A 16,697-nucleotide genomic window follows, 5' to 3' on the forward strand; every position below is an offset into this window, starting at 1 on the left:
AAGAACCTGAACTCATGTCCTCCCTTTGAGTAGTACTTTGCACAGAACCTGGACAAACCCCTTAAGCCCTTGGTGTTCTATGCAGCTCTCTAAGACTACAAAGTTTGCAGAGAAGGTACTCTCTTCTATTGATAGAGGGAGTTTCCTTAACTTGGAGCTCCTTCTAACAAGGCAATCATGGATCTAGTACCTTTCCTTAGTTGCCCACTTAAGGCTATTGGCAATGAATGGAAGAAATAGAAATTCTCTCTGAGGTCAAATTACATAAATTTAAGCATAAATACAAAATATTTTATTTCAAAAAGCAAGCAAAAAATTTGCTGAGTTTATATGTGTAGAAAATGTGGGTACTACATATACATAAGTATTCAAGTCCTAAAGTAATGTGTACATTATAGGTGACTATTCCAGACAAAATGAAATACAGAGAAAGTGGAAGATGCCAACAGCTGCTGTCTTGACCATTTCCCTTTTCTTCTTAATTCTCAACAACTGCATAAATACCACATGCCTAGTATGTCATGGGCACTTTGAAAATGCTTGCTTGTAGTGGCTCAGTGGATTAAGAACCAAGTGAAGAGATGGGAGGTTATGGGTTCATATCTGGCTTCAAGCACTTCCTATCTGTATGACCCTGGGCAAGTCACTTAATCCCCTTGGCCTAATCCTTATCACTTTTCTTCCTTGGAATCAACAGTATTGATTCTAAGATGCAAAATAAAGATGGGTTTCTTTTTCTTTCTTTTTTTTTTTTAATGCTTGCTTGATTAATTGATGCATGGCCAAGTTAGAGGATTTAGCTATTTATACAAAGCTCTTGGGTCTCCATGAGAAGGGGAAGTGGGCTCATATGTATTTAAACTAAAATAGTGCAAATTTTCTCAACCTTTTTGATTTCAGGATCATTTTATATTCTTAAAAATTATTGAGAGCCCCAAAGAGCTTTTGTTTGTGTAAGTTATAACTTTTAATATCTACTATTTTATCCATTAAAACTGATTATTTAAAATTTATATATTTATTTAAAACAATAAGCCTATTATATTAACATAAATAACATATTTTGTGAAAAATAACCACACTTTCCAAAACAAAAAGATATAACAAGAAGGGTGTTATTGTTTTACATATTTTTGCAAATCTCTTGAATGTGTGGATTAATAGAAGACAGCTGGATTATCCTATCTGCCTCTGCATTCAATCTGTTACAATATGTTGTTTTTATTGAAGTATATAAAAAAAAATCTGGCCTCAGATTTGTTTTCAGGAAAAGGGAAGCATATTATAATAGGCAAATAATGTTAGTATTATTACAAAAATAGTTTTTACTTTGCTGACCTCCTGAAAGGGTCTTAGGAATTCCCAAGAATTCACAGACCATCCTTTGAGAACTGCTAGTTTAAGAAATATTTTGTTAGTAAAAACACCGTGAATTCATCAATACATTAATTTTTCTGAAAGCTGTCAAGGGTTTCTAAGGCTTAAAGTACTACCTGCTGCTCTAAACTATCTCCAAATGGTCCCTCAGTTCCATTACAGAGCTCTCTATTTGACAACTAAGAAAGGGAGTTTTCCACTTAAGTTTCCTACCTATGAAATTATAGGCCAAAGAAAAAATAAAAATAAAAAAGAAGGTGGGGGTAGGTAAAGAGATTCTTTCTAGGATTTTTTCTTAGAGTCAGGATTTAAATGAATACTATCAGAGATTTATTTGGAGGGACTAAACATAGAGAATTAGATTCGTATCTCACCTGATACTAGATGTATAACTGTGGATAAGTCGCTTAAGCTTTCAGAGCCTCTTAGGATCTCTCTGAAACACTAAGTCATAGTTGCTGATCAGGAATTTCCACAAAAAGAATTTTCCCACTATGATGAAATCATGGTTTGGGCCAAAACAAAAAACCTCAAACCTCAAACCTCAAATTTAAAGTCAATCTTCTCCTCTTTCTCCACCTAAAAAAGTGTGTAAACAGAAGATACCAGTTTCATAATTTTTCACTCCAGGATAGCTACCAGGAAATAGGATAGTCATTTTCTCCAATTGGAAGTGAAAGGAACAAATGAGCAGTGGTATGTTGGAATCATAGTTGTAAAGGTGCCTTAAAGGTCATTTAATCCATGATTCCATAATCTGTTCCTGTTCTGAGAAATATTTAATAAAGTGAATTCTTTAATTCTTCAGAATGACCGCCTCCAATGAGTATTCCATACTATATAGAACACATTTATGTGGAGCTATGTAGATATGTTGAGATAACGTCTATGATAAGGAAAAAATATTTTTGCCAACATTGAATCATTCTTTATTCATTTTCCTTATCTCCTTCCAGTGGCATGGTTACTTTGCTGGCTCAATAAGATGTATTCATGATTATGAGGCCCATACAAAATTACTCCAATTCTAAGCCTTAAAAACTTGGCTATAATGGTTAATGATATGAGTAATAAAACTCTTAACTATTAATTAATAATCAGTAATCACTTTCATAGAGATGGACATTAGGTGTCTGTTCCTTTTCCTTCCATTCTTACCCATTAGAGGCCACCCATAACCTACAGAGCTTTGTACAAGATTTTTCTTAAATCACAGAAATAACAGATTTGGGAATGTGGGATCATTTCTATGGAAAATTTAAATTATCCGAATTTAGTAGACTTTTTTTTTGGAAATGAGTAGAACAGCTAATTCCATAGAGAAGAAAAAAGAAGAGAAACCACATTTCTGAACCAATTACCAAGACAACCTTCTTAGAGTTAAGCTTCTCAGGGCCTGAGCTTGCAAGGGTACCCTACTACCAAGACCTGCAAGTTTCCTGTGATTGGATAAACTGATTCAAGTTATCTTGATCATGGCTTTCTCTAGGGTGAGCTATTTCACTACTTACAGTTCATCATTTCAACTGCAACTGCCTTCTTCAAGATGAAGGTTAACAGTGACCCCATAATTGCAAAAGCCAATGGCTTTTTCTCAGTTCTTATCCTTTTTGATTGGCTTCCCTGCAAATTTTGACACTATTGACACTGTTGAGTATATTCCTACCCCCCAATATTCTTTCCTCCCTTGGTTTCTGTCACACTACTACATTGTCCTAGTTTCCATCAAATATTTATGACTACTCTTTCTTCATTCCCCTCAGTGACTCCTCTTCCTTCACCCACTCTCTTAATATAAGCATTCACTAAGGTTTTGTCTTCAGTCCTTTACTTCTCTCTCTGTCGCTCTCGTACACACATATATCCCTAACTCTTTTTTGTTTTGTTTTGTTTTTATTAATGTATTTGTTGGTGACATTAAAATCTCCACAGCTTGCCCTCCCAGTACTAGAGAAGGGATTGTTTGACCAAAAAAAAAAAACAAACCACAACATGTGGTTCTCTATTTCAGTTCTTTCTCTAGAGTTGGACAAGTTACTCTTGAAAGATTAATTCTGTAGCTGTATACAATGTTTTCTTGACTCTACTCACTTCATTTTTCATAATTTCATGTAGGCCTTTCCATATTTTTTTGAAATTAAACAGCTCATCATTTTCCATCACAATCATATGGCACAACTTGTTCAGTCATTTCCCAATTGATGGACATATTCTTGATTTCTAATTCTTTGCCACCACAAAGATAGCTGCTATAAATATGTTAGAACATATAGGTTCTTTTCCTTTTTCCCTGATCACCTTAGGAAATAAACCTAATAATGATATTATTGGGTCAAAATGAATACCCAATTGTATAACTCTTTGGGAATAATACCACATTGCTCTCCAAAATGGTTGGATTAATTCACAGTTCCAAACATAGTGTATTAGTTTTTTTCCACATTCCCTGCCACATTTGTCATTTTGCCCTTTTTAAATTTTTGCCAATTTGATAGGTGTTAGGAAGTTATTTAATCTCTCAGTGCTCTGGGCAATTCTATAAGACTAAGTTATAGAGTAGGGGCTGAAGTGGTAGAGAGACTTTCCTCACTTTGGCATTCCCTATGTTAATGAATGAGTAGCTTGACAGCACAATGAATAGAGTGTCTGGCCTGGAGTCAGGAAGACCCACTCTTCCTGTGTTCAGATCTGGCCTCAAACACTTACTAGCTCTATAACCCTGGGCAAGTCACTTAACCCTACTTGCCTCAGTTTCCTCATCTGTAAACTGAGCTGGAGAAGGAAATGGCAAGGGCAGCTAGGTAGCACAATGGATAGAGAACCAGGCCTAGTCAGGAGGTCCTGGGTTCAAATCTGGCCTCTGGTATTTCCTAGCTGTGTGACCCTGGGCAAGTTACTTAAGCCCAAGTGTCTATCCCTTACCATTCTTCTATCTTAGAACTGATACTAAGATAGAAGTTGACGGAGGAAGACAGGGAGAAGAAATGGCAAACCACCTCAGGATCTTTGCCAAGAAAACCACTAATGGCATCATGAAAAGTTAGACATCACTGAAAAACAACTGAATGACACACTAATTAAGTCACAGGTCTAAGCCCCATCCTGGTGATGGTGAACCTTTTAGAAATAGAGTACCATGCCTGCACCCCCTCCCCATTTCTTATTCCATACAGACTGAGGGAGAAAGTACTCTCATTGGGCTGCTAGGCAGAAGGGTGGATGAAGTGAGGAATGTGCTCAGTGAGTAGAGTAGAGAGGGGGAAGGGAGTTGCCCAAGTGCTCTGCTCTCCTCCAGCTCTGCTGCCTGTGAACCACCCACCTTATCTCTTGTGCTTTCCCATTGGTGGCTGGGCAGAGGAGCAGGGGAGGTGAAAAAATGTCATCAGACATGGTGGAGAAGGGAAGGGGAGCAGCTCCACTGGAGTTCCTCTGCCTTTCCAGTAATGTACTCTTGGAGGAATGGGGGAACCTTGTGCCTGCAGAGAGCACTATGACTGCTATCTTTGGCACTTGTGTAATAGGTTTGTCATCACTACTCTATCCAATTCCTATTCCTATCCTATGCACATGTTATTTCCTCTTGAAAAAAATATAAGCTCCTCAAGGGCAGGGACTCTTCTAATATTTGTCTTTGCAATTAGAGTGTTTAGTACAGTGCCCAGCAGAGAGTAGGCACTTAATAAATGCTAACTGAATTTAATTTTGCTCTCTGCTCCTATACATTCCATCTCCTTCTTCCCATTGCCAGATAATTTTTTCTTGGTGATTAGAATTTCTAGTTGTCTCTGCTCCTTGGAGAGGTATTCTGCATACAGCTCACATCTATAAACATTGATTAATTGTTCTTCCTCAGAGGACACAGGAAAACTTAGATAAGTCTTTCTATTTCAGTGTTTAGCATTATTCTCTCTAAACTAAATATATCTTTATAGACCATTTAGTGGGTTATCTTAATAATGGATCATTAAAATGATTAGGTTTTTTATATCATTGCTTTATGAAGAAATAGATCCCTAGAAGGTATAAAGCATTTTCTCTACTAAATCAAAATTCAGTCATCTAATTGATAAAAGTATCAATAAGAGCCAACTCCCACATGCTCGTTTCTCAAGGAATTGTATGTATTGTATCTCATTCCTCTACCCATTCAGCACAATACTGGTATTCTCTAGTTGCACAGATGAATCATGGAAAAGTAAGGTCTCTTTCAACAGGAACTTAAAGTCACAGAAGTCCTTTAGAATCTATGTTTACAGGCTTAATCACAGTCAAAATGCTAAAATATTCTTAGCTTCAGAACTGACTCTTCTGCATCTCTCCTGGTTTGGCTCTTTTTCTCCTTTTGGCGGCTCTCCTTTTCTAGTTGTCTTTTGCTGGACCATCTGTCTATCTTCCCACCAAGTCCTCCATTCTCAAATCAGTATCTGATCGGTTCCTGCCTATCTTGCTACCTTATATCCCTCTGGGCTCTTATTAAAAAAAAAAAAAAGTCAGCTAGAAATTCTAGTTAATTAATCCCAGATAATGTATCAATAGGCATGAAAGAGTTGATGTCTTATGCTTTCCAGGCAATATTTTCCATTTTAAAAGGGACTTTGCACTTAAGGAACAACCATGATTTAACTCAACAGAATACATAATTGTAATCATGGAACTTTAAGGCACCTAGCTAGAAAGTGCAGATATTTGGGGTCAGAATGTTGTCTAACATTTCAAAAAGCACTGAAGTTAAAGCTTAGAAAGATATAATTTCTTAATGCTAGAGATCACCTTCAACCTCATAGAATCAGTAAAAATCTTTCATAGATGGTTCATTCTGTTAAGGCAAAACTTTTCCTCCTGTACCTTCTTTTCCAAGTCTTACTTAGCCCTCTCTACCCAAAACGCTCTCTCCTTTGACTTCACATGGTCACCTCTTTGACTTAAGTGTGTTCTAGCTCTCTAGTTCATTATCCTTTTAATTTCGATTTTTAGTATGGCCCTAAGATACATGTTTCACACCAGGAGTTTTCTCTTAGTTTAAGTGAAGTAGAATCATAGAATCAATCAATCAACAAATACTCATTAAACACCCACTATGAACCAGACCCTGTAGAGGCACTGGAGCTATAAAGACAAAAATTAAATAATCTTCACTCTTCCAAGGTTTTAAAGTCTATTGGATCAGAGGTTTATAGCTACACGGAGCCTCAAAAGTCCTCTGGTCCAATTCCTTAATTTACAATTGAAAAAATTGAGCCCAAGCAAGTGAAGTCTCTCTCTCTCTCTCTCTCTCTCTCTCTCTGTCTCTCTCTGTCTCTCTCTGTCTCTCTCTGTCCCCACACACACACACACACACAGAGGCAGCAACATTCTGTCCTTTTATTCACAAACCAAGTACTAGCTCTCTGTTCTGTTTCAAATACAGCAAAATTTTCTGGCAGTCTTGAATAAAAGAAATGGCTGCCTCAGCTCAGGAAGAATTAATATAGAATTGTCAAGCATGAACCATTTTCCTAACATCACTGGGGAAATTGTTTGCAGCATCCAGTCTCTTCTTCCTTTCTCTCTATCTCTCCTAGAATATAGCTGTTCAATATCACATTCTGAGCCCAAACAACTTACTCTTCAACGGGTCAAACAGGGGAACAAGTTATAATCTCAAATAGAAATGGCAAAGCTAGGTTATAGTGTCTGAGATAACAGAAGGTATTGCTCTGCTCTCCCCTTGATAATGCTAACTGGACATTGATTTTACAACTGTGTTTGTTCCATGGTCTGTACAAAATGATCATGTCTTTGTGTTAGCAAGTGTTAAGTTTACTACCTATTCACTGGATAGATACATTTTCCCAATTTTTACAAATACAATTTGAGGAGTTTGATAAACAGTCTAAAGATCAAAATCAAGAATCATCTATATCAAGTCTTTTCATAAGACCATTATTTGTTTTCCCTGGTGAATTCCAAGCCTTCTCAGCCATATTGTTAAAAGGATGTGCCAGGGGCAGCTGGGTAGCTCAGTGGATTGAGAACCAGGCCTAGAGACGGGAGGTCCTAAGTTCAAATCCGGCCTCAGACACTTCCCAGCTGTGTGACCCTGGGCAAGTCACTTGACCCCCGTTGCCTACCCTTACCACTCTTCTACCTATAAGTCAATACACAGAAGTTAAGGGTTAAAAAAAAAAAGATGTGCCAATGCAAAGCAATTTTTTTTTTAAAAAGAGGGAGGGATGCAATATTAAATTTTGACATAGGCACTCATTTTCAGAGCATTTTCACATTTGCAATGTTTTCTTGCAGCAATCCCCTAAAGTAAGTTGGGCAAATATTTTTTTTTACTCTTATTTCATAGATAAGAAAACAGAGTCTCTGAGGAGTAAGTTACTTATCCAGAGTCACCCAACTATTAAGTGCCTAAAGTGGGAACGAAACCTAGATCTCTTGACTCCAGGCCCAGTGAATATAATATACTGGGCCTCCTTTTGAATAAGGGTTAAAACCAAGCAAAAGGAGTTATAATACTCATGTGAACATTCTTCCTCATCTTAAGTATTTGTTATTTGGACCAGCCTACAAGGAAAACCCTGATATTTTATCTGAGGGCCCCTTTGAGGAGACTTTTCCCCTAAGAACTTTGTTCAGCCATGGTATTCTCCAGTTTCTACAGGTCCTTTTTCCCCCCTGAACAGAACCAGAAAGGCAAAGGTGTGCCCATTCTACAAGATAAACCCAGAAAGTAAACATTTAGAAAGTTTGGCTGAAAAATTAATTATGAATGACAAATTGCATTAAGGCCCTATTCAGAAGGTTCTTTTCCCCTCTTGAGTGTGTTGCACATTAAAACCTGAAAATTTCACAAAGAGAACTCTGTGTACAAAATGGAATGTTTTACATTCTCAATGTCATATGCTTGGGTCTAGGCAGCATATTATAAACTCTCACAGTTCCTTATAAAGTATAATAACAACTCATTTATCCAGCACCATTACAGAATAAGTTACTTGACCTAAGTTAATTTTCCAGACAGTTGAAGATGACCCCCTTTAAGTACCAATACTTTCAATTTTTAAATCATTTTTGGAGAATTCTTTATAAAATAGTTTACACATGAACCTCTATCCTTAAGTACAGTGATTTGAAACATTAACATATTTAAGCTTTCCTTGATAATTTAAGATTGTCATTATGAATATCAATTATTATAAATTGCTATAATACAGTGGTGCTCTCAGGGGCCATTAAGATGGGTGGGTCTGTTTTCTTTCCACCAATTGACCCCAGAATGCTAATGGTCTTTCTGTTCCTGTGTTGGTTTTTAATAGTTTTTCAGTCTTCTCTGTTTTCAGCTGTCACTTCTTCCTGCTTTCAATATGATTGCTTCTAGAAGCCTAGCCTTCTAATTTCCTGCATCTAGTCTACTAGAAATCCATATTACTAACATCATTAGCGTTCTGTTAAAAAATAAAAGTAGCCTAGGCATAGTGGTGCATCTTCTGCTGGGGAGGCTGACATTGGTGGATTGCCTGAGTTCTGAGCTGCAGGAGGCTATCAGTGGGCTAATCAGGTGTCTGCATTATATACAGGACCAACATACTGAGTCTCTTCTTTCCCAAGTGAAGTGGGGAGTCAGTGGGCTGTCTAAAGAAGAGTCCACTAAATTCAGCACCTCCATGGTGAGCTTCTTTCCCCTCCCCTCTCCATATGGAGGTTCACTGGGCTAAGGAGGGGTTAACTGGCCCAGGAGAGAAAAATGGCACAATAAAGCTTCTATGCCAATTAGTCACTTCCAATACTAATTAGATAAGGAGACCTGATCTAAAATGATGATGATGATAATGATGATGATGGTGATGATGATGATGATAAATATGGAGGAAGAGGAGGGGAAAAAAGAAGAAATAAACTCTAATTAAGGACCTATCCCTTGAATACATGACTATATCCACTATTGTGGATTTTATGACATTTATTGGAGCATATAAGAGGCCTTTGCTTCCTTTGGGTTCTAGGCTCTATTGCAGTCAGGTAAGGATAGCTAAGGAGGCAGGTAGGTGGCTCAGTGGATAGAGTGCTAGTCCTGGAATCAGGAAAATCTTATTCAAACCTAGCCTCAGATAATTACTAGTTGTTTGGTCTTGGTTTGCCTTGGTCCACCAGAAAAGGAAATGGCACACTATTCTGTGTGTGAAAGAAAACCCCAAAGATATGACTCCATGTGATCATAAAGATTCAGATGTGCCTGAACAACAGCAAGGATAGCTAGCATTTGTAGAGTACTTTAAGGCTTGCAAAATTCTTTACATATATTATCTCATTTGATCCTAACGACCCTGAATTATCTCCATTTTGCAAATGAGGGAAACTGAGGTTGAAAAAGGTTAAACAATTCACCCAGAATCATACAACTACTAAGTGTGTATCAGGAAGGATTTTAACTTAGCTCTTATTGATTCTAAGTCCAGCACCCTACCACTATACCACTTAATAGGTGAATGACCTTGGGTCATGTTTTAATATAGACATTTGTACTACTGGAGTCCCCAAAATGGTTCTGGAAAACACCAAAACAGCAATGTCACTGCTGATTGAGCCATCACTCAGCATCATACCAACTGATGATAGTTTTAATTGCTTGTTATACCAGTAATTAAATAGGGATTGCAGGAATACCAAAGGACAACCCATCTTCCTCCTCTGTCTCCCTTCCTCTGTTACAACTGGAGAAACCCTCAGGTAACCTTAGGTAGCTTTTGAGAAAGCAAAATTCTTATTAAGAAATTCCAGAGTAGCAATAGCAAACCCTCAGGGTGCAATCTTATAATAATAAGGCATATTGCATTAGTGCCTTAAAGACCTGCAACATGCTTTCCTTACAATAACCCTGTGAGACAGATGGAAGAAGTAACATCATTTTCATTTTACAGATGGAGAAATTGAAACTCAAGTAAAAAGCGATGTACCTGGGATCTACTGATGGCACAGACAGGATTTGGATCCTAGTTACCTTAAGTCCCATTCAGTCTACTATACCATGCTGCCTCTGCTTAGTCTCGGCTTTGCCACCTCATAAATAAGAGGAGATGGATGAAAATTGCTTCTGGAGCATAAGCCTCCCCTAATGGAGCAATAACCACAAGTGTCTCTAGTGAGTTTAAAGCTCTGTTTCCAGATTTTAAAAAGGCATTATACACTATTTAACGTTAACCTAAAGTGGTCACAGTGACAATTTCTCTCTTCAAAATTAAGGTTAAAAAATTAAATAAATAAAATTAAAAATAAAATTAAGGGAAATCTAATCTAAAAAATAGGGCGTCATGAGAAAATATTATCTTTGAATACCACAAAAAATTTAAACTTTTCTGGAAAGGTTATAAGAACTAACCAAAGGGCTTGATAGGAATATTTTTTACTTCTTTGACTGGATACTTACCTGCAGGTTATACCTGATGTATAGGGAGAAGAAATACATTCTAATAAATGGGAGAGAGGAAAATGTTTCATAGCAGCTACTTATAACTGAAACAAGGGTGTTCTGTCAATCCTTCTGGTTCCCCCCTTTTTATTTCTTCCAAAAAGCAAGTTGAAATGTGAAAAACAATTTATGCTTATTTCAAAGTAAATGAAAAACTTATTTAAAGTTAAATTTTAGAAAATAAATAGTAGAGAAATATACTAGATGGAACAGCTAAGAAACATTGGATCATAATGTTTTTTCATATCTATCCTTTTAGCAATGACTAGCTATCCACAGGAATCAATTTACCTGACTTTGAAACTAAGTACTGGAAAATTTCTGTGCTCCTGGTTGCAATGCAACTATAAACCTTGGAACATGATAAAATACTATTCTCTAAAATAAAGTCCTGAGTATGACATTTGCTAATCCTCTCCCAACTCATAATAAAAATACCAATTGTTAATGAGACTCATAGCATTCATTAATGAACAGCAAATTTAGGATTTGATTCAATTCAAATATTTATTTAATGGCAACTATTAAATGCTACAAGGTAAGGCGCTGAGTTTACTAGGCACTGAAGATAGAAACCAAGATAAAAAATAATAATACCAGCCTTTCCCTTAAGAAGCTAAAGGGTCTAACATGGGGGATGTTATGTATACAAATCTATGACCTTGCCAAATTTATCAGTCAACAAACACAGTGTCCCCTGCACAAGGGACACAGAGACAAAAAGGAAATGGCTTTTTCCCCTCTTAAAGAGCTAATATTCTATCAGGATGGCAATATTGTTTATCTTATGATTGCGACACAATGATGACAAATCAGTGTGATTCAAAGCAAGAATAATAAAGGCAAATGGGTTGTTTCAACTATAAATCTGTAAAACATTTCCAGAGGAAGATCAAACTAAGAAGATAAAATTTCCCAAGATATGGACTTCCATAGGAAATACCTTGTCTCTGGGGAATTCATTTTTTGCATTAAGCAAGAAACAAGAAAAAGAAATCTTCACAAATGAAAAACTCAATTTTTCAAATCAGCGCCCTTGGGTAGAGGTAGTTTGGTGTAGTGGTTTGGACTTGGAGTAAGGAAAATTGAGCTCAAATCCTGCATTAGACCAGTGTAACCATGAACATGAGAAAGGCAATGTATTATAAAGGAAAGACTGCAAGATTTGGAATCAGAGGAAATAGATTTGAATCCCAGGTCTGCCACTTTGGGCAAATCACTTTTTCCAAGCTGTAATTAATTTGTTGTTCAGTCATATCTGAAATCTCTGTGACCCTGTGGACCATAGCTATCCAAGGGGTTTTCTTGGCAAAGATACTGGGTAGGTTTGCCATTTCCTTCTCCAATAGATTTACTAGATCCTTTTATTGGGCAATCATAGCTTAAGTTATTTGCCCAGGGTCACATGGCTAGGAATTGTCTGAGGTTAGATTTAAACTCAGATCTTCTAGACTCCAAGTCTAGTGCTCTTTACTAAGTCACAGCTGCCTCTAATTATAATCCAAATTAACTAATTAAATTAATTACTGTAATTAATTACTACATCTAAAAAAGATGAGATGAGAATAAGAATGACTATAATGCCTGTTTATACAGTTCATGCGAACATAGTTTTAGAGTGAGGAAGGCCCTAAGTCATCATATTCTAGACCAGTTTCCTTGACTTACAAAAGAAAATGAAGTAAGAACAATTAAACAACTTTCCCAGCATTGTACTGCTAATAATTAGCCAAAAATAGGATTTAAGTCCAGGGTTGTTGTAGAACTCAAACAAGATAGTTCACACCCCACAATATCAGAGTACAAAGATGCCTCAGAGACCCTCTAGTCTACTTGTATTTAGGTAAGAATTGTTTCTACAGCTTCTCTGGTATGTGATCATCAAGAAAGCTCAAGGAACAAGCAAATCCCTGTTTGGCCTGGCCAGGAAAGTTTTGCCTGCCCACCCTCTTCAGGACTCTATTCCACGCTCCAATGAATTAAAGATCTCCGTGGTAACCACTGGCAGGGCTTTTGCATTATAAACACAGAGATTCAGGCTGCTCTCAAGTTTAAAATAAAAGGGGAACAATTGGACATTTCTAAACCTAGTGTTACTGCTAAAAGTTTTAAATGCTATAAAAATGTCAGCTAGTAAAAAAAATTGCTTTTAATGCAGACCATAAGGGCATAGTCGCTACTTCTCTTCAAATACGTGAAAGAATTTCACATTGAGTGCCAATTAAAAGTTTGTTAGTCCAAAAATAAGAGTCCAGGAAGTTTCTGAGCTTGAATTACAATCAAGTTTTTAAATGCATAAAAGCTGCTAGGAAAGAAAGGTAACCAATATCCTCCCTTCAATACTTTTAATAAGGTTAAACATAGCTTTGCCCTTTTGGTTGGAGTGTACAGAAAGAGATTATTGCTGCTTACAACACATTTTCTTTGTGTACTTGGGGAAACCCTGAGAGTGTTTCAGTAGAGTTCAAGTTGAATGGAAAAGGTAGAGACCCTTCTGGAAATAAAATTTTTCAAAGGACCTCACTATGCCTACAAAGGAGATGCTCTGTTTTGAAACAAGCCTATTCGTTAAGACTGGCATCCAAGATGAATATCATGAAACTGGAATCTCTGAAAAAAAAGAAATGAAGGAACTTGCGTGGCTGATTAGTTAGTCTTATTTCCACTTCTTGGCAGCAGTTAGGAGCATCTCTTTTTGAAGTTACTAACATCCTCACTAAGATGGCAATACAACTGTGAGCCAAGACAACTGTAGTCTTTAGGTTTCCAAAAACAAACCCCCCCCCCCAAACAAAATCCAGATGTTTTGCATTATATAGACAAAACACCTGCACCAATGATTGACTTTTTCCATCTAGACAGATTCATGCCAAGTAGACCTAATCTTATTGGATTTTATTACAGGAAAGTCTCAGAGATGGAGCTGACTTCACCTCAATAGAGTAGCAGAATCCTGTTCTATCAACTCTTGCAATGTTTCGGATACAAAGAAACAAAGATGTTTTGGGGCCTCTCTTTTTAAGAGAGAGGTTCAGGCCCTGCCTGATCAAATAAACCAGATTCTATGCAAGAAAACACAAACTAACAATAAGAAATTTACTGTGTCAATTAATAAAATGCATTCTAAGAGGGAAGATCAACAATGCCACAAATAGGCATGTACAAAATAATTTGAGAAGAGAAAGACCACTAACAACTAGATGGAATTTTTTTTTAAGTGTCCTGTGAAAGTGTCCTTCACCGTTTTGGGATCATGGACTCCTTTGGCAGTCTGCTGAAGTGCCTGGATTCCTTCTCAGGGTAATGTTTTTAAATGAATAAAACAAAATACATTGGATTACAAAGGAAATCAGTTAATTATAACAAAATAGTTATACTTTTTAAAAATATATAATTTAACACAACTGCAAAGGACTCATCATGAAAAACTGCTATCTACTTTCAGAGAGAATTGGTGGACTCTGAGATCAGATTAAACCATATTTTTTCCGTTTTGTTTTTTTTTTTTTGCTTTGTTTTTTCAACTTGACAAATGTGGAAATGTTTTGCATGATTTCGTGTGTAAAGTAAGCTTCATATTTCTTGCCTTCTTTATGGGGAGGGGGTAAAAGAAGAAAAAAGATTGGAAACTGAAAAGAAAAAGGAAAAACTTAAAAGAAAAAACTTAAAAGAAAAAACTACATAAGTTCAGGAAGACTCCTCTTCCTGATTTGAAATCTGGCCTCAGATACACTAGCTAAATGACAGGTGATAAGTCACTTAACCCTATTTGCCTCAGTTTCTTCATCTATCAGAAGGAAATGGGAAACGACTCCAGTATCTTTGCCAAGAAAAATCCAAATGGGGTCATTAAGAGTCAAACAAGACTGAAAAGTGAATAAACAACAGCAGATAAGTTCACAGCCCTCAGCTTAAGAACTCCTGACACAGAAGAAGGGATGCTGGACTTAGGGTCAGGAGACTGGGATTCGAGTTCTGAAATATCCTAGCTATGTGATCATGGGCAAGTCACAACCTTTCTAATCCTCAAAGGCTTCATCTATAAAAGGGTGCTAAGTAACATTCAGATTTCAATTGTTAATAGTATTCCTAGGCTAGAATTTACAGTGAGCCTCAATTTACCCATCTGTAAAATGAAGAGTTTGAAATAGTTTATCCCTGGAGTCTTGCAGTTCTAAATTCTTCTGTGCTTAATACATTGATTCATATCAGTGTAAAAGCATGTTGAACTTCATGGAAGTTGACTGAACTAACTATACAGTTGGAATAAAGGCTAATTGGGGTCAGGTGTATTCATAAATAAATAATAATTCCATGCCCTATCCAAGTTAATTCTTCTTCAATAATCTACTCCCAGAAAGTTCTATATCCTGTCTTTCACATATGAAAATGATGTTCCTAATTCAGGGTTAATAATCTATCTAAGACTACAGAATTTGTCGACTATTTTTTCAGTAATAAATTGATTAACTTAGGTAAACTCTCATAATCAAGCCTTCTTTGGAACAAATGACTGGCTAGCATCTTCCCCATGGCAAGGCAAAATTGAATCTATGTGGGGCCAAATCCTTTCCCTTACTGACATTAAAAAATACTTTAATATCTGACTTTACCAATCAAGACTGATTTCTAGGAAACAGCTTCTTTACCATGTTTGGACAGAATAGGGGAAGGGTGCTGAATCATAGCATCCTTAAATACAATAGCACCAGTTGGTCAGTTATCCTCAATTAGGTTAGAGGGTTTCACAGGTATAGTTTCTTGCCACCACAAGTGAGAGTTGGATGATATGAGCATATCTAGAATATCAGTAAACTTTCACACAGAGGTGTTAATTCTTCCTGAATATCTCACCCCATACATCCCAATAGGTTAATATCCCTCACACACACACACACACACACACACACACACACACACACACACACACACACACACAATGCTATTGAAACTATGTTGTAAAAGGGAAGAAACTCAGATCTTTCCCAACAGCTCTAAGTATATTAAAACATGCATGAGGCAAAACTAGGCACTTATGTGTGGTCCCTCTATGTTCTTCCTGTGTAAAGCAACAGGCCAGGCATACCCCACCCTAAGACTAATATGATCCTACAAAAATAATAAATCCACTTGATTTTGGAAGAATTAGGCTTTCATAGATAGATATGACAATTTAAAACAATCTGAAATCAAAATTCCTTTGACATTAATATATTCCACTCAACTACATCTATATAAAGATTTCTGACATCAATAAATTAAACCATTACTTCTCACCTACTTCTTTATTCATCCATTGATTTGAAAATGCAAAAAAAAAAATCAAATGATGGGCTTAGGTTGCAAGCTTTTAGAAGGCTTGGACAACATCTGGGTTCTTTTCTTGATGAAGAATCCAACAAAGAGGCATTTATCAATATTTTAAAAATATTGTTCCTTCTATTGGAATTATTCTTATTTTATTTCAATTATTTCTTTTATTAATATTAGCATTAGTATTAATATGGCCTTCTATTTTTTGAAATGAGATTTTATCCTTTTTGTAGATTTGTTGGGGAGTAGATATATTAAAGCTGGAAAAGGCCTTATAGTGCAATTCAATCAACCCCCACTTTCTTCAGATGGAAGATTTAGACTCAGACAAGTTAAATGAACTGTGCAAGGCCACACAGGTGACTGGCATTTATATAGCATTCTACAAAGTACTTCCATTATCTCAGGAAGTAGAAAAGCCAAGATTCAGCTCCCTCTTCTCTCCAACCCAACTCCAAATCTAATACTTGTTATGCTATATTGAGTAACCTCTCTCTTACCCTTTACAAATTAAAAAAAAAAATCTTTGATCCCTTTCACATATTCAAAAATA

The 16,697-nt window shown here is 36.5% G+C and overlaps 1 protein-coding gene across 1 annotated transcript in view; it reads right to left on the reverse strand.

The window, feature by feature from the left end:
* Nucleotides 1-16,697, reverse strand: part of LOC123242215 (plasma membrane ascorbate-dependent reductase CYBRD1) — a 40,443-nt gene that overhangs the window by 17,784 nt on the left and 5,962 nt on the right. The window lies entirely within an intron of this gene.

This window comes from Gracilinanus agilis, chromosome 3 (genome assembly GCF_016433145.1).
Source record: "Gracilinanus agilis isolate LMUSP501 chromosome 3, AgileGrace, whole genome shotgun sequence".
Taxonomy (NCBI): domain Eukaryota; kingdom Metazoa; phylum Chordata; class Mammalia; order Didelphimorphia; family Didelphidae; genus Gracilinanus; species Gracilinanus agilis.